General features: G+C 46.0%; 1 protein-coding gene and 1 long non-coding RNA gene across 40 annotated transcripts in view; one reads left to right on the top strand and one right to left on the bottom strand.

Annotated features, from left to right (window-relative positions):
- Nucleotides 1-22,518, top strand: part of CACNA1C (calcium voltage-gated channel subunit alpha1 C) — a 747,770-nt gene that overhangs the window by 300,894 nt on the left and 424,358 nt on the right. The window lies entirely within an intron of this gene.
- LOC119877637 overlaps nucleotides 2,156-22,518 on the bottom strand; it is a 29,292-nt gene continuing 8,929 nt past the window's right edge. Inside the window, exons 2-3 of the long non-coding RNA XR_005379697.1 lie at nucleotides 12,654-12,782; nucleotides 2,156-3,610 (exon numbers count right to left, since the gene is read on the bottom strand). This is a non-coding gene — a long non-coding RNA (uncharacterized LOC119877637). The remainder of the gene's footprint in view (nucleotides 3,611-12,653; nucleotides 12,783-22,518) is intronic.

The raw sequence follows: 22,518 nt of genomic DNA, 5'->3' as shown, positions 1-22,518 counted from the left end.
AGAGAGGGAAAGAAGCTGAAGAACTGCTGCTGGGTCCAGCTTGAACGTGTCCAGCTGACAGAAACTCTTGCCCTCAGTAGGATCTTGAGCCCTGGCCAGGCAGCCTGCATTGAGCTCCTGCCCTCCCCAAAGAGGGGCACCGGGATGTCTCAGACTGTCCAGGGCAGTAAGCAGGGAGCCCGACGCGCTGGAATTCCTTCCATGTGGCACTTCTGGGAGGGGTATCACTCCCCCCACCCATGATTCTTGGGAAATCTTGGTGTTTGGTTGGTCTTGCCAGGCCTGCTCCTCTGTTCTTTCAGTCTCAGAGCACTCACCTCACATCTAACACCATTCAGAATCGATTGCATATAAAATGAAGAGTGGTTTTTGTTTTGTTTTTTGTTTTTTGATTTTTTAATTTTTTTCCACTGTTGTCATCTAAGAAACAGGTTTTAAGGGTCTTTGATTCTCTTCCAGAATAACAACCAGATGGGGCCTCCATTTATACTAAACAGCCTGTGCCTTTTGTAAGGGACCAGTTTGTTTTCATTTGGTGTTGAACCTTGACTTGCTCCAAAAGTTTTAATCAGGTAGCTACTGAAAGAGGCAGAGACTCAGAGGGCAAATGATGCCTTGTCCCTTTGAAGGGAGTCCAGCTTTCAAGGGTATGGCAAGAGCAGGCCTGAGAGCCCGAGAGGTAAGAGTTGGAGAAGCCAAGGGTCACTGGCAGGATCTGGGTAGATCCATACTGGGTGGCTGGACCAAAGAACACTGAACCATGCAGGACTCTGGCGTGTTTGTTGATCGACTTATCCAGGGCTCAAGCCAGCTGCTTTTGTTCCAGAGGATTTCATGGATTAACTCCCAGAGCTTTGGAAAATTGTTTCTTTTTAAGAAAGGGAAGTTTGGAGGTGGCTGCAAAGGAAATGCTTACAGACAGCCTGGGGGGGCTGGGGAGCTGGGGAGCTGGGGGAGCATTGGAGAGGGTAGGAGGCCGCATATTTGTTGGGGCGATGGCCAGGGACTCCCAGCAGGGGAATCAATGGACTTCTGACATCCACACTCTTGGGAAGGTTCCTCCTAGGATCTCTTCCACCAAGTGCCAGATCTGGTGGAAAGAGGAGTATGGATGCCTGAGGCCAGGAGCATCCTGGGCATGAAGCTAGACCACAGCAAGGACTCCCCAGGGCTGAAAGTTGCTAGGCACTGGGGTAGGTTTCCTAGGGAGACCGTGGCTAGAAACACCATCTGCCAAAGATGATTTAGTTCCAGAAGAGGCAAGGGAAAGAACAAAATGGTCTTTCCTGTCCTAGTTAATCTCAGTTCTGTTCGCTCAGGCTGAGTATTCCTTTCCTGAAGTAGAAATGAAGGCAAATGCACTCCTGGGCAAATGGTCTTGTAGGAGGAGGGCCCTGCCTCCTCGGCTGCCCCCCAATCCCCTGCCCCGGCCTGGCGTCTCCAGAACTGGTCCGTTCCCTGCCCGCTGTCCTGCCCTGGCAGCAGGCACTGGCAAGCCCACATGTGCTGGTAGGGAGGGTGTAATGGGCATATGATTAAATACTCATACTTTGTCAAAACACTGACAGTTACAAAATGCCTCCGCATCTACTCAGGGAAGGGTGAGCAATGAGCAAAATGACTTCAATATGCAAAAGACATTCCTTGGAGGCCAGGAGGGAATACTAATCCTGGAGTCAGGAGGAGTCATGGGGATTAGTGCTTGATTTATAAACTGGCTGAGAGAAATCAACTAGCCCCAATCTGCCTGAATTCTACTATCCATATGTATGCTTAAGGAGATGTGCCCGCTTTGGTTTGAAAAGCTGTCTCCTGTTTGTCAATGGGAATGAGAGTAAAGTACCTGAGCAGAGTTGAAGGTGGAGGAGCTCCAAGCCCCTGAGTTCTGGATTCAGCATCACACGCCGCCCTCCAGACAATAGACATATGTTGTCCTGGGGAGAATTTGAAAAATGAGAAGGATGATTGCCTATTTTGGATGGGTCTGGATATAACCACTCCTGGAGGCAAGGAATCAACTAGCCATGGCAGGTTTTGTTTATATATCTTCCTTGACTAAATATGAAGAATGGGTATCAGGTGTCTGGTCACATCACCATAGGAAATGGAATTTTATGCTGATGCTTCAACCAAGAAGACTTTTATTGAAGGGCATTTTCACAGAAGGCAAGGGAGCCGGCAAGGCTGTTGAGGCCCCCAGAGCCAGAGTGGACTGGGTCAAAGGGGAGGAAATTATGTTCTTAGAGCCCAGTGAGAGCTGGAGCTGGGGAGGAGGGACCATGAGCTGGAGACCATGGTCATGCAAGGACACGGCCACTGCTGGGTCAGTGGTACCACATCAGGTGGGCGTGGAAAGAGAACACCTGATTTCTCTTCTTTCATGTGTTCCAGTGTCCTACGGGTGCTTCTCATTGGCCAATCCAGCCTGAAGCCAGAGAGTGGGAACACCTGGAAGACACAGTCCATAGGCATCAGCCTTTCAGGACACAGAGTAGGGTGGGGAGGGCAGATAGTGGATCTAAGGGAGGCAGCAGAGAGCAAGTGCTTATTTATAGCATTAGTTTAGCCATCTCTGCAAAGCTCTTCCTGAGAAGGGGAGTTTATAAGGAGATAATCCACTTTCAGATTGTTCTGTCCCCAAGACTAGCATGCCTACCGCAAAACACATTGCTCAAACAATATGGGAACTCTGAAATATCCCACATTCACTTCCTTTATTGGCAAAGTATCAGCTTTGGGAGGGCAGCAACTTTGTCTTTTATTACCAGTTGTCTTGAGTAAATTTAATAGCCCCCACTTGTGTATCGTGCCTCACACTTTGCAGGAGAGAGTAACAGAGTAACTGAGACACCTTGAGGCTGACATAATGGTGACAAGGTGGCCCTTTTGGGGAGTGAAAATGAGCAGACCTGACTCAACCAGGTCCACAAGCACTCTAAAGATGCAGTAAGCCCTCTTTGGGCAAAGACTACAGCCATGCAGCCCAGCAGGAGCCTGTGGTAAGGGAGGACAGGAATCAGGAAGCAGAGCTGGAAGTCACTAGACTGTCCCTCTGGCTGAAATCTGTCCTTGAATATGTCTCAGGTAGGACTTATGGTTCCTAACTTCTCTGGCATCCTGAGGCTACTATTCAGATGATTCTTTAGGATCTTAGAGTCTTAATCCACTTTAAGGGGAGAGCACGTGAGGTCATTAGCATATCCAGGCCAACCAGATGGTCATTTCCCTCCTGGGCCAGGCCCAGTGATAGGCAGGGATGCAGTCAAGGTGAGAAGGAACAGAGAGATAAAGGACAACAGACGCCCTTTTTGCCAAGGGCTGATGGTCTGTGGCTTGTTCTTTAAGACCATCATGGACCTGTTTGGGATAACGTCCCCCACCACTCTTTCTCATGTTGCTGTCTCTTGCTCTCCAGAATCTTGCTGGGCACTCCTCTTCCATGGTGTCCTGGGGTGGGTGGGCTTTGTCATCTACAGCCTTTAGGAGGCAGCCAGCTGCCTCTACTCAGGTTGGGCTGCTAGGGCCTGGAATCTGGTTCATGATTTCCAATGCCAATTTGGGTGAAATGCAGATTTTCCTCCACTCTGTATTTCTCTTTCTCCATTCCATCCTGAATAGAAAAAAAAAAAAATGTCTGTAGATTTAAGTCTAAGGTGCAGCACTGGAGCTGGTATTTTCCCTTTTGACATGAAACAGAAAATGGAGACATCCCTGAGACTTGGGAGAAGCATTCAGAAAGGCTCTCCCTTACTCAGGGTCACAAGCTAGACAGCCTGAACTCAAGCCTCTAACTGGCTGTGTGCAAGTTATTTAACATCTTGGTTCTTTGGTTTCCTCGTCTGTAGTGTGGGGATCACCATCATATCGACATTAGGGCTATGCAGGTGAGGACCGAATGACTTAAGGTGTGTAAAATATGGCCAACAGTGCCTGGTGTCCAGTGTGCCACATATGAACATTTGCTATTATTACTACGAGGCATACTCTTCTGGGCAGGGCATCCTCCTGGGCTCTGGGGATGTGGAGCATCTGTGAGGCCGTGAGGTGGCAGACATCCCTCAAGCCTCTCTTTCATCAAGAAACTTGCAGTGAGACTGCCTGCTTGAAGATAGAGTCTGGATCCACTCCACAGTCTGGCTTCCAACCTTACCTACTCTTGCTACAAATACCAGCCTCACCAGGGAAATCTGTTAGTCCTTGTCCCCCGCCCCCCAGATTTGCTGTTACCTGGGGATTTACTTCTATGTTTTTAACACTTCTTTAAGAACACAGAAGAAGGAGTTTCTTCCTAGCAGTTCTTGCAGGGACTGGCATTACAGGGATTTGCACAGATGGTTTTGTAGGGCGTATCCACTCTGAGGGAGTTGAGTTCTTTCTTGTCTCTTTGATACATCAGTATTGTAATGTAGAGACAGCTCTGCCTCTCAGATACCTGTGAGGTGGCAGCAGGAGGGCTGTGACTATTGCCTCGGGCCCTGTCTTTTCCTGAAACAGAGGCAGGTCACCATATGACCAGTGCTACAGCATATTTATCTGTTCTAATGAACACATGTTTATAGGCCCAGGACATGAATAAAGTAAGTCCACAACTAAAAGACATCAATTTATAGGCAAGTAAGACTCTGATGTTGGCCCTTAAAAAGGAACTACTTATATTATGTGTTATACTTTAATATTGTCCCTTTTAGAAGCAAAAAGACTCAATGATACCTTTGCTTATTACTATATCTTAATTGTCAAGGCTTATTTACTGATAGGACTATCATTTCAAATCTAAACATCAGTAGCTCAAAATGGGGATCCAGGAGCCAAGGCAAATGGCATTAGGAGAAGAAATAGAACTGGTAGAGAAGAAATCTTACTCTTGTGCAGCCTGGGGGGCCCCTCTGGGTGCTGGGTTAGGACACACAGGGGAGCCAGTATCCTGGGGACATGTTCTTCCTTTCAGAGCTGGGGAGAGGACCTTCATCTTTCCTGGGAATCAAAAGAAAACCAGAAGAAGAATCTAGCCTCCTTGGAATGACTTGGCAAACAAAGCCCAGACAGACAGAGGTGCTCAAGGAACTCTGTAAGCTGTCCTATGGGCTACTTGCAAGTCATTGGGCCCCATCGAGAGTGTGCCTGTAGAGAGGGAGAGAGCCATCTCCCTGGCTAAGCAAGAGTCCCACATGTTCAGGAGGTGACAGGAAAAGTAGACATCAGTGTGAAGCCCTGGGAAGGTGGCTGGTTCATGAGAGGCACCATGGTGTAGACTCAGGAGCCAGCTTGCCCACATGGGAACCTGGCTCCACCACTTCTGGCTGTGTGACCTTGGGCAAGTTCCTTTACTTTTTTGCCTCCCAGGGTTCTTATCTGCAACATGGTGATGATAATGGCACCTACCTTGGGAGGTTGGTCTAAGAATTATTTGAGCTAAGGCATGCTACATGTTTAGGATAGAACCTGGAATATACAAAGTACCCAAGAAGTGGATGATGATGATGATGATTAAGGATTGATCAAAGAAAGGTTCTACCTGTGCTCGCTTCGGCAGCACATACAATAAAATTAGAAAGGTTCTTTCTACCTTTTAATGACTTAAGGTCAGTCCAACATCTTCCTTTTACTTTCTTGCCTCATCCAAGGTTTAGTGGTACCAGATTTTGGCCTGACGATTCTACAAATGTTTCCCAGCCCCATGAGGAATGCAAAGATGATGATCAATAGAACCATCTTTGGCTTAGGCAAATGTGGGTCCTAGATAGAAGTTCTCCTGAGTTCATATGAGAGTCCCATCGGGAGCTTGGCTAGGTTCTGAGTAGTGCAGAAAACAAGAAATTTCCCACAGGATTTTCAGGACTCCTACTCTTTATGGCAGGAGCTAGCACAAAGCAGAAAGTGAGAGACTCATGGGGCCTGGGATGTGTTGGTTGGAGTGGGCCACTTCCAGAAAGAGAGTTGCACTGCACTGGTGCTGGAGATGCTTCTGGATGCTCGCCTTGGGCAGGCTTGAAAGATGAACTATGCTCTCATACCTGAAGGGCAAGGCGTGGTCTGGTGGCAGAGAAAGGGAGTAGGTGAGGAGGCTCTCTGCTCCTCTCAGAATGCCTGACAGCAATTGTATGCAGGATTTACCCTTGACCCTGGTGAGCGCTTGATGGGTAGCTGTTGATTGACTGTACAGTGTAATGAACATGGGTTTTACATGGAAGCTTCTAGCAGACAGGGCTTGCTCATCTGAGTTCTGTGTAGCACTCAGCAGGAATGATCTGTGCCCTGGGTTTAAGGAGTGGCATGATATACTTGGGTGTTCCATTGGCAATGATGATGGTGATGGTGATGGTGGCAGCCTAAGAGTACATGTTGCTTCCTACATGGCTTTATCCTTTATAGCAGCAAGTCATCATTCTGCCCGACCTGTTTCTAAGCTGGATACCCAGCAGCCATCTCAAAAAATGCTGAGGAGCCCAGGTATCTACCAGATATTAGCATCTTTGCATAGTTATAATAAGAAAAAGCCCCGCTGGCTTCATTTATTCAGCTGTGAAGTATCTCTTGATGTTTCTGAGCTGTGAGTGTTCCCTTCATGTAGTAGAAGGAGGCTCATCTCAGAAGAGGGAGTGTTTACCTTTGTCCCATTGAGAGAGGTCCCAGCATGTTGCCACCTCCCAGGGGGCCTCCCGTGCCCTCCCTAAGTTGCCGCACCTGGTGGTTGTTCGGTTCAGACTTGAGAAAGCTATTATAACAGTGATGGTGAGCATGGCAACCTTGAGTGGAGCATGCCACGTGGTGGGCGTCGTACAGGAGTGATTTCTAGTTCTCATGACAACTGCATGAGGTAGGCATTCATATTTCCTGGTTTCAAATGGGGAAACCAAGGTGTAGAGAACTCAAGTGTCTTCCCCCAGGCCACCTAACTAGAAGCCAGGGCCACTGGAACTCAGCAGGTCTTTGTGACTCCCAGGCTGTGACCTTTCTGCAGCCCAGTGCAGGGGTGCTGTCTGGAGCACGAGGTGATGGGATTTGCCTTAAAGGAGCCCCAGATGGTGGAGGAGTGCCAGGGCGGGCTGGCAAAGAGGCTCCCGGCTGGGACGGGATGCTGGCTCCCCCGATCCTCGAGGGTCAAGCATGGGACGAATGTCTCCGTCAGTAGATGCTGGTCCCAGGCGGCCAGGCCTGCTGGCAGCGGTCCCGGCCTGGGCACGCCCTGCACACTTCCTTCAGTGCGCAGGCCTCTTGACAACGAATGACGGCTGTGATTCAGTGCTTGCTCCAGTGGCAGGAGAAACGCGGGTGAAACAAGGGAGAAAGGACTATAATTACCTCTTAACACGTTTCCACATTTCTCTGCTGTCAGAACAGTTTTGTTTTCTGATTTATTTTGATCTCCTTGAAAATTAGTTGCTGCAGTGCATTTGGTATGTAATCGCTGTCCTGTTAGTGAGCCGTCCTCATGGGCAGTGTGAGCCCAGCAAACATGATTCTTCTCCCCTTTCCCCAATTTGTGTCACTTTCTGTGTGTGTCCAGAGCAAGGGGAGGTGGATGACCATGTGGTACTAAGTGTGTCCGCTGCCTTGTCTGTGCACCCTGGCTTTTCACCACAACCCTAGGAGGGGGCAGTCTTGCAGGCAGTGTCTTTCCAGAAGCTCCTTGCCTCCTGTGGACTGCCTAGTGGGCATGCAACCTCAACTCTTCTGCCCTAGCTTTCTTTCATTGTCAGCACTGGACTCCCCACCCCCTACCCCACAGGCATACGCAAGTCCCTGTGCATCCTCCCAGCCTCCAGCCCCACAAAGCCCTCACTCCCACCTTTGGCCTGCCACCTCCACCTGCTCTGGGCATGCCTGCACCCACTCATGGAGCCCTTATCCACAGAACAGAGAGAACTGGGCTGGATGTCCCTCTGCCCACAAGCACCATCAGATCTGTGCACCATTTTTCATGGAAAGGTAGCTGCTTTTAGTCAAACTGCATAGAGGCTTTTTGTCCCAGGTTAGGATGAGAAGGGAGCCACTACGGTGCCATAGCAGCTTGGGTGGGGGAGAAGGGAGCTGGCACTGTAGAATGGTGAGGTGTTCGGCACCTTCCAGGGGTGGGTATCCATTAGCAGGCCCTCTCAGGAGAGGGTTGCTGTAATGGATGCTCCCGAAACAAGAAGTTTAGAGCCAGGAGGAAACTCTGCCGTCATTGAGCCCAGTGACTTTATGATTCAGTGCCTATGGGTAGGGCAGGGATATGCTCAAGACATACAGCTGGCTGGCAATTCTGGGCTAGAATCTGGATTTTGATTGCATACTATCCAAAAGGAGGCTGACTGGCTTCCTGGGAGCAGACAGCTGCCCATGTGCAGGGATTTGGGAGAATCTGCCATTTCCTTCCTGGGAGTCTATAACCCAAAGAATCCTTTCTCCTAACAAAACTTGGTACAGAGCAGGAAAGGTCAGGGCTACTTTGGTTCACATGCATGAGGAGGAGCGGAACGGAGCCCACCTGTTCAGCTTCCCCTGACTCCACAAGGCGGCCCCTCAGGTGTCTCTCCAGAACCTTTAATACCCCATGGAATATAGTGAGAAAACATTTAAGGCCCCTATTCACAGGGCAGACAAATGGATGAAAACATGCACAGCTTCTACAGTTTAGCATGGGTATATTTCCCAGAGTAATTGAAAGCAGAGACCAGGACTATAAAAGAATGGGGTTCCCAATAGGACAGTTGTTGAATAAGGAGATACTTGGAAGCAGAAGGAAAGTTTGCAGCCTGGGAAAAGCAAGTTCAGCTGGGGTGCTTTTCCCAAAAGGGTTGAGGGTAGACTGGGTCAAGAAATGGGAAGGGAGCCTGGAAGCTTGTGTACCTGATTCAGGGGTGCAGGGACCAGAGCAGATCTCAAATATAAACTCTAGCCATTCGATGAAATTACCTGGAGTATACAAATTCTGGCACCTCTGCTGTGACCTGAATTCTTTCCAGCATGCCAGAAGGGCTGCAGAGTCACTGCAGAAAATCACGCTAAGCTTTCCTTTTCCTAAAATCACGCTAAGACTGTACCCTCACCTAATGTTGATAACTAACATTCACATAGCACTTCATGCTCTGTAAGGCACCCTCGTAAGCTAGGTGACTCTTCCAATGCCGCACAAGTTTTTGGTTATTACCGTCCCCATTTCACAGATGTAGAAACACAATGAGCCATTGCTTTAGAAGCGCCATTACTAGCAGTGACTCCTGACAGCTATATTTATCAGCTCATGGTCTAGAAACATTTCGTTTAATTCATCTCTCTCTTTCAGTAGACAGGCAAATGGAAGGACACGCACACACCTCTCTCTTTCTTGTCCTGAGGATAGGTAGGGAAAGGATTTTGCTCCTGGTTTCTCAGTAGCAGTTTCTCTGTCTTTGCTCTCTAACAAAAGACCCCTTCAGAACCCCCCTGCTCAGGCATCTAGGGAGGCTTCAGGCAGCAGTGGGGCCCCCAGAACTACCACAGGCTCCTAGGAAGGACTCCAAGAGAATGCCCCAACACCAGTCGTCTCAAGGATCCCAGCAGAGCAGGGTTTGAGTCCCTCACACCTAAGTCTTGACTGAGTGCCCGGGGCGGCTCAGGAGCCTTCTCTCTCTTGCCTCCTCCACCTAACAGAAAAGTGGCTTCTGTCCTCTCCTCCCTCCCATGCCAAGGGCTCGACACAAATGGGTCTGTTTTCTTTAATGCCCCTTTATTGCATGTTAACACTTAGTTCTCAGACTTGATCCTATTATACCTACACTGACAAAGAGCACAGCAAAAGGGCCCAGAGATATTACATTAGAGGCAGAAACCACCTTTAATCTGATCACACTGAGGTGGTTACATATTGTCACCGCTTTTCGCACAGCCACCAGCACCCAGGGCACTAATTCCTGGTCTATTTCAAGGCTAGCAGTGGGGACCCACCCTCCCTCCTCCCCACAGCATGCCTGGAGAACAGATGCCAGGAACTTTGCCCTTGCTGCTAGTATGGTCCACAGGGCAAACAGTGTACCTGACTTCACATTTGAGAGGAACAGACCAATGTGTGAAGTCACCAGAGACACCCAGATGTTTCCTCCTGGCTTGTATATCTCCCATTTATTTTTAAAGATGTTTTTGTTGGGGTGCCTGGGTGGCTCAGTTAGTTAAGCATCTGCCTTTGGCTCAGGTCATGATCCCAAGGTCCTGAGATTGCCTGAATCCTGCTTCCTGCTCAGCAGGGAGTCTGCTTCTCCCTCTGCCCTTCCTCTTTCCCCTGCTCCTGCTTGAACTCTCTCTTTCTCAAACAAACAAACAAACAAACATAAATAAATAAATGAAATCTTTAAAAAAGATGTTTTTGTTTACTGGGGTATATAATTTTCATACAGTACAATTATTTCATTTTAGGTCTACAATTCTATGAATTTTTAAAAACGGCTTTACGGAGGCATAATCAACCTACAACCAACCATTCATATTTCTAGCTTGTACTTTGAAAAGTTTTGACATGCATGTACACTTGTGAAACCGCTACCATAGTCAAGCCAGTGAGCATATCCATCACCCCCAAAAGTTTCCTCTTGCCCCTTGGTAATTCCTCCAGCTCATCCTCCCCATCCTCCTCTGTTGCTTTCCATCCTCATTGTTCATGTTTCCCATAGTTTTTTATAAATGGAATTTTGTACGTGTGTGTTCTTTTTCAACTGACTCCTTTCATTCAGCATAATTGTTCTGAGGTGTGTGAATGTTGCTGGACGTATTGATAGTTCACCCCTCATTTCTGACTGCTGTTCCATCATATGGATATACCAAAATTTGCTCACTTGTTGATGGCCATTTGGCTTGTTTCCAGTTTGAAGCTAATCAAGTAAAGTCACAATGAAAACTGATGTAGAAAGAAAGAAAGAAAGAAAGAAAGAAAGAAAGAAAGAAAGAAAGAAAGAAAGAAAGAAAGAAAGAAAGAAAGAAAGAAAGAGAAAGAAAGAAAGAAAGGAAGGAAAGAAAAAGAAAACTGATGTATAAATCTTCCTATGGCATGTGCTTTCTTTCTCTTGAATAAATGCCAGGGAGTGGAGTGGTTTCATCATATGGGAGTGTATGTTTAACTTTCTAAGAAGTTGCCAACTGTTTTTCAAAGTACTTGTACCATCTTTCACTCATATGACAGTTTTGGTTTTTCAATATCCTCCCCGACACTTGGTATGGCCAATATTTTTCATTTTTCCTGTTACATGTATATAGTGGTATCTCATTGTGTTTTCAATTTGCATTTTCCTGGTGACTAATGATATTGAGCATGCTTATCTGCCATCCACATATCTTCTTTAGTGAAGTATCTGTTCATATATTTTGCCCGTTTTATAACTGAGTTGTTTTCTTATCATTGCATTTTGAGAGTTCTTTATATATTCTAGATACTAGTTTTTTTTTTTTTTTTTTAAGATTGTATTTATTTGTTTGACAGAAAGAAAGCACACAAGCAGGGGGAGCAGCAGGCTCTCCGTTGAGCAGGGAGCCTGATGCAGGGCCCAATCCCAGGACTCCGGGATCATGACCTGAACTGAAGGTGGAAACTGAGCCACCCAGGTGCTCCATAGATACTAGTTCTTATTAGATGTGTGCTTTGCAAATATTTTATGTCAGTCTGTGGCTTGTCTTTTCTCTGTCTTCTTTGTTTGAAACCAGTTTCCATGTATGTGTGGGTCTATTTCTGTGTTCTCTATTCTGTCCCATTGACCCATTGGTCTGTCTTTACACCAATACCACACTGTTTGGATTACCATAGCTTTATAATAAACCTTGAAATCAGGTAATATTAATTATCCCTTTCACTTTGTTCTTCTCTCTTCCAAACATGTTGTCTGAACTATTCTAGATCTTTTGCATTTCCTTTTTTTTTTTTTTTTTTTTTTTTTGATCTTTTGCATTTCCATATGAATTTTAGATCTGCTTGCCAGTTTCTACAAGGAAAAGTTTTTGTTTCATGTATTTGGAGTAGGTATATAAATATTTAGGGTTGTTATGTCCCTTTAAAGAATTGCCCCCTTTATTGTCGTGAAAATATCTTCTTCATCCCTAGTGATACTCTTAGCTCTGAGCTCTACTTTGCCTGACATTAATGTGGCCACTCTGGTTTTCCTTTGATTCATGTTAGTATTATCTTCTCCTACCTTTTACTTTTAACCCACTTGTATCTTTATTTTTAATAGTTTCTTGTAAGCAGCATATAGTTGGGTCTTAATCTTTATCTGATCTGATTGTCTCTTACTTTTAATTGAGGGTATTCAGACCATTATATGATTATCAATATATGGTGAGGTTTATCATCTTGTTATTGTTTTCTGTGAGTCCCATATGCTCTTTTTTCCATTTTACCTCTTTTCTGCCTCCTTTTGGATTGAATATTTTTTATTTCATTTTATCTCTTAGCTGAAATTCTTTGTTTTGTTTTTATTTAATGGTTGCTTTAGGGTTCATAGTGTACATTCTTAATTCATCACAGTCTACCTTCAAGTGTTACTATACCACTTCCATTTAACATAGGAACCTTACAATACTATAGTCACATTTCTCCCTTCATGGTCTTTACACTATTTTCATACACTCTATTTACACATTTCTTATGAACCTTATAATACACTATTATTTTTGTTTATGCAGTACTTCAGAGAAAAAAATATACATACATTTCTGTTTGCCATTCTTCATTCCTTTATGTAGGTCCCCATTTTCATTTCATATCTCGTTCCTTCTGGTGAGAGGACTCCTTTAACATTTCTTGTAGTGCAGGTATACCAGTAATGACTTTTATATGTCTGAAGAAACAAATTTTAACCTTTAGTTTTGAGAGATATTTTTCACTTAGTATGAGATTTTTTGACAATTTTTGACAACTTTTTCTTTCATAATCTAAAACTGCTATTTCACCATCTTCTTGCCTGCATTGTTTTCAACAAGAAATCTGCCATCCTTGTCTTTGTTCCTCTGCACATACATGTCTATGCTCTGGCTACTTCTAGTGTTTTCTTTTTATCACTGGTTTTCAGCAATTTGATTATGATGTACCTTGGTATGTAGTTAGTTTTTTTTTTTCATGTTTGTTGTGCTTGGAATTCATCAAACTTCTTGAATCTATGAGTTAATATTTTAACAATTAAATTTGGTAAAGTTTCATCATTATTTCTGCAGATATTTTTTCTGTCTTCTCCTCCCCATTCTTGTGAGAATTCTGATTACATATATATTAAGCTGCTTGAAGCTGTTATACAGCTCATTAATGCTTTTGCCATTTTATTTAATTGATCTTTTCTTCTTTAATTTCAGATAATTTCTATTACTATGTCTTCAAGTTTACTAGTGTTTTTTTTTTTTTCTGTCATGTGTAATCTGATGTTAATCCCAGTCAGTGTATTTTTATCTCAGATGCAGTAGTTTTCATCTCTAGATGGACTATTTGGATCTTCTTAATATTTTTTGTGTCTCTCCTTAACTTTTTGACCATATGGAATGCAGTTATGATTATACTTTTAATATCCTTATCTGCTAATTCTAACATCTGTGTCATTCTGGATCAATTTAAATTGATTTTTCTTTTTAATTTGGGTCTCATTTTCCTGCTTTCTTGCATCGGATGAAAGACATAAATTTTGCCTTGGTTAATGTTGAATTCTTATCAACTCAATTAATTCAAAATAACTTTATAAATATTTTTAAACTTTATTCTGGGACTCAGTTAAGCTATTTGAAAACAGTTTGATCCTTTTTTGTCTGGCTTTTAATATTTGTTAGCCAGAGAAGCATTTGGCCTGGGGATGATCATTTCCCACAACTGGAGCAAGACCATTTTGAGTACCCAGTGCCCTGTGAATTATGAGTTTTAACACTCTGGTTAATAGGAACAAGCATTATTCCCAACTCTGTGTGAGTACTGGGCACTGTTCCCTTTAATCCCCTTGGATGGATGGTTCTGTGGCAGAAAGACCCTAAGGTGATCTTCAGTGATTCCTGCTCCTTCTTGTTCATACCCTTTGTGTAATCCTCTCTACTCAAGTGTCAGTAGGACCTGTGGCTTATTTCTAACCAGTGAAATATGACACAGATCATTATGGGATGACCCTTTTGTGACCAGGTTATATCACGTGGTAAAAGTGATGGGTGTCTCTCGCATGATTGTATTATGTTATATAAGACTTCAACTTAGAGCTGGAAAGCTTCCCTGTGAGCTCAATGACATAAGTGGTCTTGTTGGAGAATCCCACATGTCAGGGAACTGCAGTGTCTAGAGCCCAAGGTTGTTACATAGCCACAAGGCAATGAGTTCAGCCATCAATCTAAATGAGCTTATAAATGGACTCTTCTCTGGTGGAGCCTCCTGATATTGTTATACCCCAGCCAAAACCTTGACCACAGCCTTGTGAGGCTGTGAACAGAGTACCCAACTAAGCTATGCCCAGACTTCTGACCTACAGAAACAGTGAAATAATAAATATGTGTTGTTTAAGCCACTGAGTTTGTGGTAATTTGTCACACAATAATAAAAACTAATATAGTTCTTTCCTGTGCCCCAGGCAGTTCCGTCACATACATGCACTGGTCAGTACTGTGCTGAGTCACCCAAGGGGACTATTTACAGATCTCTGGAGTTCTCCTTTTCCTTTCTATTGCTCTGTCCTATGAAGTCTAGCCACCTCGGTCTCCCCAGACTCTTTGCTCTATCTCCTCAACTCAGGGAGTCTGCAGGCTCCACCTGAGCTCTCCCTCTTCATACTGTGGCCCACAGACTCTAAGGGGACAGTGACCTAGGACAGTCATTCCCACATCTTGACGATCTCAGGCAATGCCTTTGTTGCCTGATGTCCAGAATCTTTAAAACCATTCTTTTAGGGGATCCCTGGGTGGTGCAGTGGTTTGGTGCCTGCCTTTGGCCCAAGGCATGATCCTGGAGACCCGGGATCGAATCCCACGTCGGGCTCCTGGTGCATGGAGCCTGCTTCTCCCTCTGCCTGTGTATCTGCCTCTCTCTCTCTCTGTGTGTGTGATCATAAATAAATAAAAATTAAAAAAAATTCTTTTATACATTTTCCCCCTATTTGTTTTAGTCTTTGGTTGTTTCAGATGAGAGTATAAATCAGGTCCCTGTTATCCCATCCTGGCCATAAGCAGAAGTCTCCAGTTGGATGAATTTTGTCAAATGTATACCATCATATAAGCACAATCACAGTCAATTTGGGAACATTGCCCTCATCCCCCAATATTGCCACATACCTCTTTGTACTTATTCTTTCCCTCAGCACCTGGCAATCACTGATCTGGTGTCTAACCCTACAGATTTGCTTTTTCCAGAATATTGTATGACTCTACAGTATGTTGCCTTTTGAGTCTGGTTTCTTTCAATTTAGCAAAATGCTTTTGCAGTCATCCATGTTATTGTATGTAGCTGTGGTTCATTCCTATTCATTGCTGAGTACTGTTCCACAGCATGTGTATCACTGCCCTGTCAGCGACATGGGAGTAATTAATCTAAAGAGCCATAGATATTAAGGGAGAAAATAAAATTCCATGCAGCAAGCCTAAATCTTTCTGCCTTCCCTCCTTTCTTCTTTCTTTCCTTCCTTCTTTCCTTCCTTCCTCTCACCTTTTTGCCTTCCTTCTTGCCTTCCTTATCTTCCTTTAGAAAAATCTACATAGATTTACCTAATAATTTGATAATGATTATTATTTCAAAACTAGCCCAGAACTTTTCAACCTATATACCCACAGACTGAGACATCTCCCTCTATCCTCAAAGCCAGATGACTGGTTGGAAATTCTGGAAGGAAGAGATCCAGGGGTGACAATTCTGGAATTTGATGGACTTGCAATGACATCACACTTTGGAGGCTGGATTGGGATACATCCAGTTTCTCCTGCTTTCTCCTCCTTCTTTCCTATTCCCAAAGTAAGGACAGTCTTGAGAGCCAAAAGGCACCGGACAGCCTGAATGCATTCCTGGCTTACTGAATTTAATGCTTTGATACCCTGCCCAACAGGAATGGAGCCTGTCTGAGGACTGAGGCGGGACTGGCAGCTCTGTGGAGGTTGAGTGTCTCCCATGCAGGCCTTAATGGCCCTGCCTGAGGCAGTGAGTTTAGGAGAAGGTCACCCTGACTATTTCTTCCCCCATAGCCACATCAGAGGGGAGAATGACACCCAGGCAGGAACTTAGGAGGAGGAGATGAGCGTGCTCTGTATGTGTGTGAACAGGATGTCTGAGCCAGCTGTGCCCACTGAGTGAGCTGTCAGGAACAGGTGGGTCTCACCCAATTCCTGCCAGGGAAGGGGTATGAAGCAGGAGACCTGCAGTCTTTCTGTAGTAGGTCTCCATAGATTTAGCTTTCTTCAGGTTTGGTTAACTCACTTAAGACCCTTCCGCATTCTCAAAGGAAGGTTTTCAGCCCAAGCAATAGCATTCTTAAGAAGTCTACAAGTAGCCTCAGGACTGTCTAGCAGCTCAAGATGCCACCGAGGACCAAGGCTCTTTATCACTCCACTCCCTCATACTATGCCTTTTCATACTTAGACTTGTTTTCTCATTTATTCAAGAAAATGTGCGAGTAACATTTTCTGCTGCAGCACCAGGCATCATATCCACACTCAAGGCAGGGTGAAGGAGGAAGATGTGCCAGCGGCACTTAGTCCCTTTTAATGCAAAACAGACGCTTTCCCAGAAGCCCCAGGATAATAGTTCTTAAATTTCAATATAAATGTCACCTGGGAGTCTTGTTGAAACACAGATTTGGGACGCCTGGGTGGCTCAGTGGTTGAGCGTCTGCCTTTGGCTCAGGGCGTGATCCTGGAGTCCCGGGATCAAGTCCCACATCAGGCTTCCTGCATGGAGCCTGCTTCTCCATCTGTCTATGTCTCTGCCTCTCTCTGTGTCTCTCATGAATAAATAAATAAAATATATTAAAAAAAAAAAAACACAGATTTGGATATGTAGATCTGGGGCAGAGCCTGAAAATCCACATTGTGACCAAGCTCCCAGAATATGTTGGTGTTGGTAGAAACTGCATTTTGAGAGGCAAGGTGCTAGGCTCCCTCTCCTTCATCTTTTTGCCAGAACTTAGTCACATAATTACAACTAACTACAAGGGAGGCTGACAAAGTAGCTTGCTTTTTTCAGGCTTTAGAGTGGGAGGGGCAAGAGAAGACAGAGTGACTTTGTAGGACTCTCTGCTAGAATTTTTTTTTTTAATTTTTATTTATTTATGATAGTCACAGAGAGAGAGAGAGAGAGAGAGGCAGAGACACAGGCAGAGGGAGAAGCAGGCTCCATGCACCCGGGAGCCCGACATGGGATTCGATCCCGGGTCTCCAGGATCGCGCCCTGGGCCAAAGGCAGGCGCCAAACCGTTGCGCCACCCAGGGATCCCTCTCTGCTAGAATTTTACTGAAAATGCAAGCTGTGGGAGATTCTGAAGTCACAGGTTGGCTGGGACAAGCTAGAGCCTTTGTCCCCACAAGGGAGAACCATAGACCTGCTTACACTATGTCCACACCCAACACACAGGGATGGGGAATCCCTGCCCCAAGCTGTCAGTCCTGTGTGCTAGGCTGTGAGTGAGCTGAACTGAAATGTTACTGGCACATTTTCTTATTACAGTGCTGCTCAAACTTTAATGTGTATATAGTTGCCTGATTTAGGGAAACTGTTAACATGCAGATTCTGACTCAGTACATCCAGGACGGGGGTCCAGGACGTTGTGTTCTAAACAAATTCCCAGGTGCTGCTGCTGCTGCTGCTGCTGCTGCTGCTGCTGCTGAGGATCCTGGGCCCCACTTTGAATAGAAAAGGCCTCAAAGATAGTTAAGTTTTCCTTCCTGACTTACCAGCAGTTGCTCGTTACTAATTCACCAGGGCAACCAGCTGTTTGTGGGGATGTTATCAGGTATTAGAAATAGACCTGTGGGGGCTGGGACAACCCTGGCTATGCTTGTTTCCTAGGCAGGGGGGCCTGGAAGCCTATAGATCTCATTCCTTGCTTCCTTGGGCCCCTGCCTGTCCCAAACAAAAATGAGCAGTGTACCCTGGGTGAGAAGAGAGAGCAGCCAAGCACATCTTTCAACAGCTCTTAACTTGCTTGGCTCCAGCCACAAAACAGGAACACGCCACCCCTGTCTCAGGCCTGGCCTTCCGGAAGTGCTAGGGACTCAGGCCCAGCTGCATGCAGGGCGATGTGTTGCAGATGTCCCAGCTTCCCTGGCATAGAATGGGCTTCAGGAGGGTGGGGGAGGGGGCTGGGCGAAGCTAGGAAGAGCAAGAAAGAAATACATTTTCTGTGAATAATTGTGCTCAAGGGAAAAGCTGAATTCTCTAGAGCAGAGCTTTGATTTTTTTTTTTTAAGTAGTGGGAACCCAGTTACTGGAATTTCTTCTGAATTAAAAGCCAAACAAAAGTTTCTTGTGGTTTCAGTTACACAAGAGGCTGCTGCCAAGATGGAATGAATTGGAAGAGCTGCTGAAAGGAGGAGACTATGAGGGGCTGGGGGATGAGGGGTGAGCAGGACAGGACCTCAGGGCCTGTCACAGAACAGTTCTCTTGGTTGAGGCACGCTTCCCACTTCTACGCTGTCAACTTTTTTAGGGAAAGAACTGTACCAACCTTCGGGGTGGGGTGTGTGTGTGAAAGCGATGTGTACACTCTGAGACATGTACACATGTAAGTGATTAGCGTGCCTTTGTAATTTACCATAATTTGGGGCCTTGCACTCTATGGGGTCTTGCTTTGTCCGGTTTCCTTGGCTGATTGGCAGTTGGGCCAGAAGGCCGTCCTGCCCCTAAGCTACAACAAGGCTCTGGATTTGGCCTTGCTCAAATGTGAGGCCCCAGCGAGGGGCAGGGATAACCAACTGCCATTGGTAAACTCTGAACTTCATTATTCTCAAGCCTCCTCCCACTACCTTCCCGGTAGCCACAGAATGGGCGTGGCCACGGCGCGTCCCTCCAGCCTGCGCTCTATGGGGAGCCCTGCTGGAAGCCAGAGCGAGCCTGGAGTAGGACAGATCTGCTCCCGGCGGTGCCCAGCTTCTTTCCGGGGGAGAACCAGGTGACCCTAAGTGCTGGCACCTGCTTGTCTCCCAGACCCCGTTCCCTTGCAAGAAACTCTCCATGTTTCTGCATATTTACTTACTAGGAATTTTTCCTTCCCTGGATCAAGTGATTTGGAATGGCTCCTGAGAGCTGACTGAACTCCTTGCTCTGAACTCTGCGTTCAGTACTCAGAGTGGACGGTGGGAGGAGAGTTTACACCACAGCAATAGGCAAGGCTGCAAGTCGGGGCTTCCCCGCCGTGGTGCCCTGTAAGGTGGTCTGTGAAATGCTTCCAGCACACCACTTGTGAAGGTAGCATGGAAGCTGGGGGAGAACCTAGGTAGCAGAGGAATCCTCCCTCCTCCCCAAGCCTGTGCTGGCCATCTCAGAGCAGCAGCTTGTTGGAACCAGGAGCTCTGCTCTCTGAAACTCTGCAGATGCTTCCTGACCCAAGAGGGTTGATCACTTGTGTTGGAGGGTTCAGCTGTGTTCCAGAGCTGGACGTCCTCCAAACTGAGTTGTAGACAAGACTGACTTTCTGTGTTCTTTGCCTCCCTTCCATCCCCTTCCATCTTCTTTGACATTATTTCTACTCTTTTTAAACAACCTGCCTCTGATCTGTGTGCTCCAAGAGAGATTGGTGCCTCCCTACCCAGGGACATTTTGGGGGCAGGGGTGGGGATTGTTTTATTGGGGATTAAAGTTGTAAATCCAAGGGATACTGCACTGCTGGTGGGGTTTGGTCACTTCTCACTGGAGGGAGGAAAGTACTTGGTAAATTGCACGGCTTTTCATACTCTGTAGTATTTCCAATCATCCTCTGTTTAGGATGGGAAGTCTCCCTAGAGACCCTTTAGTTCAGCCCTCATTTTACAGGTAAGGAGGTTGAGGCCCAGGGAGGTTTCCCTGGGGCTAAACTCTAACAAAAGTGAAGGTCTCCCATGCCTTTGCCTGTTGGCTTGCTTGAATGTTGAAAGGGCCCTGGCCTCATGTAAATCACGGCAGACTGCCAGAGTTACTAGAATGAACAGAGAATCACCCAGCTAAATGCTCATCATTTCTATCGGGCCATTTCTGCCTTGTCCTTTTTCTTTGCAAAGAACTTTGAAACTAGACTGGCCTGTTTGGCTTTCCTGTGGACTTCATGTCAAAACTCACTGCGGCCTGGGAAACAGGCTCCGTTGTTTACAGGCAATGGGAATAGAAAATAAGAGCCTTGATTGTCCTGAACTCTTACCTTTCTTTAATTAAGGAATTTGAGGAAATGTCCTGGAGACAGGTATTCCTAGAATAAAATTCTTTTGAGGTGAAGCAAGCAGAGGAAAATGTGTGTTAGGCAGCGTGCTGGATTTTAAGGGCCCCTGTCTATAGGATGCACACCCAAGGATCTGCTGTAGGCCCCTGTGGGGAGGACATCACGGTAACACGGAGCCTGGAGACCCAGTGACTAGTTTTTTTTGTAGCAGTCTGGCCTTGAGTTCTTCTTGCTGGTGGAAACCCATGTTCAGGAGGTTCATTCAGCAGCTCAGATGGCTCTAGCGCAGATGAGGTGCTAGGCATCGGCAGGCTGGTAGCAGAGTGGGAGCTCAGTCCCTGCCCTGGAGAGCTCACTGGCCAGTAGGGGGAGACAAGCCAAGAACAAATCCCTATGTAACTTAGGCATTAGTGCTCTCCTGAGCTGCTCTCCTCTGGAGAGAGGGAAATGGAGTCAGGGGAATAATTCCTACAGTTTTGTTGTTTCTTACTGACTGGTACTCCTCACAGGATAAACGCATTCTTCACTGTCCCAAAAGAGTGGGTCTCAGGTGCCGACATTTGCCAGGATGATAAATGGTGGTAGCTGCCTTCCACTCCAAGCACATTGGAACCCCCACAGAATTTTCAGCAGATTTTTATTCTCTTTTTCTGGAGATAAAAATCCAAAGTCCAGGAGTGGGGGCTTGTCTAAGAAATTTAGATGTTGGGTGTCTGTTCTGGCTAACTGCTCTCAATTACCCTCATACAGGAGGTTCCCACAGGAGTCTGTTTCCGGGTGGCCATTTAGACCCCCTCTGGATTCCTCATCCTGGGGACTTTCTTTCCTTTCTGGTCTTCTGGTACTTTTAGTCCCTCTTCCCTTCTTCCCAAGGAGTGTTCTAGAGAAGAGGGTTTCTGGGAACTGGCACCCTTTTCACCTGAGCTCCCTGAGGTGAGGGACAGAAGCAAGTGATGAGTCATCCCTGCTCTTTTGGATTGTGGCCCAGACACATGTGCCCTTATGAAGTGTCACTGGATAAATGACCAATGTCCCTCGAGGCATGCTACTCATAGTGCAATTCCAGAGAAACAAGAGGGTACGAATCAAAGCAGTTCATTTGTTCAGTGCTTCCTCAGTAGTTGAGATCATTGCCCTGAAGAGCAGTTTCAGCCTGCATGGTCTAGAAGTTGTCTTGTCTGACGATTAGCTATGTCCAGCTTCATGATTCTGGGTAAAAGACACCGTGTGCCATAGGGAGCAACTGTGCGGATTCTTTAAATTACTAATTCTCATCTGTGGCCACACATTAGAATCCCCTGGGATTAACAGCAACAATGCCCAGATTCTCAGTCTAATGAAGCCTCTTGGTTCTCAGACTTTAACGGTCATCAGAATCACCTGGAAAGCTTGGGCCGCACCTCTGAGTTTCAGGGGCTCTGGGATGTGGCCTGAGAATGCATATTTTAGTAAGCTCCCTGATAATGCTGATGCTGCTGGCCAGGGACCACACTTGGAGAATCACTAGTATGGGCAATTCAGTGATAACTCAGAATCTCTACTTGTGTGACCTGAGCATCAGAATTTTTTCAAACTCCCCAGGTCATTCTAATGGACAGCTGTGGCTAAAAGACGATACTAAGTCAAAGGTTTATTTCATCATCTGATAACTATTCTACGGTTAGATTGTGTGCCAGGCACCATGTGGCAGTACAAGGGATATTTAGGAGTTCCACTGATCACCGAGCCATCAGAGGGAACCTAGATCTGCCCAGGGACATCCAGTGGTTTTCCTTGTCCTCTTGAGAAGTGAAGTTAGACTCGATCTCTCACTGCCTTTTTCTCTTGAGCATGAATGTGTAGCAAGCTGCTGATAGCAATGTCATTTGCCCTAAGCCTCCTTAGCTTTTCCTGCTAGCCTCTCCCTAAGGTTTGATGATTTCTTGCCAAATACATGATGATAGGCTGTTTACCTCACTCTGGAGTTGAAACTCTTGTGCAGATTCTGTTCCCCCTGGGCAGTTCAGGGACCAATCAAATCACCGGCCATGGCAACCCAGAAAGCATCATCAGTTGCTCTGGAATAGGTTGATTGCACCCAGAAAGTACCCTTTCCACTCCTTCCCATTAAGTGTGTTTGCAGTTCCATTTTCCTCTTTGAGTCAGCTCTTCTGTTACCGGGCTGGTGTTTTTGGATAGGGTCTATGTTTTCCGAGACCTTCAGGAGTGGTTCTTCTACCCAATTGGG

Source organism: Canis lupus, chromosome 27, assembly GCF_011100685.1.
Source record: "Canis lupus familiaris isolate Mischka breed German Shepherd chromosome 27, alternate assembly UU_Cfam_GSD_1.0, whole genome shotgun sequence".
Taxonomy (NCBI): Eukaryota; Metazoa; Chordata; class Mammalia; order Carnivora; family Canidae; genus Canis; species Canis lupus.
The sequence above is the reverse complement of the archived record's forward strand: the minus strand, read 5'-3'. Positions and strand labels throughout refer to the sequence as shown.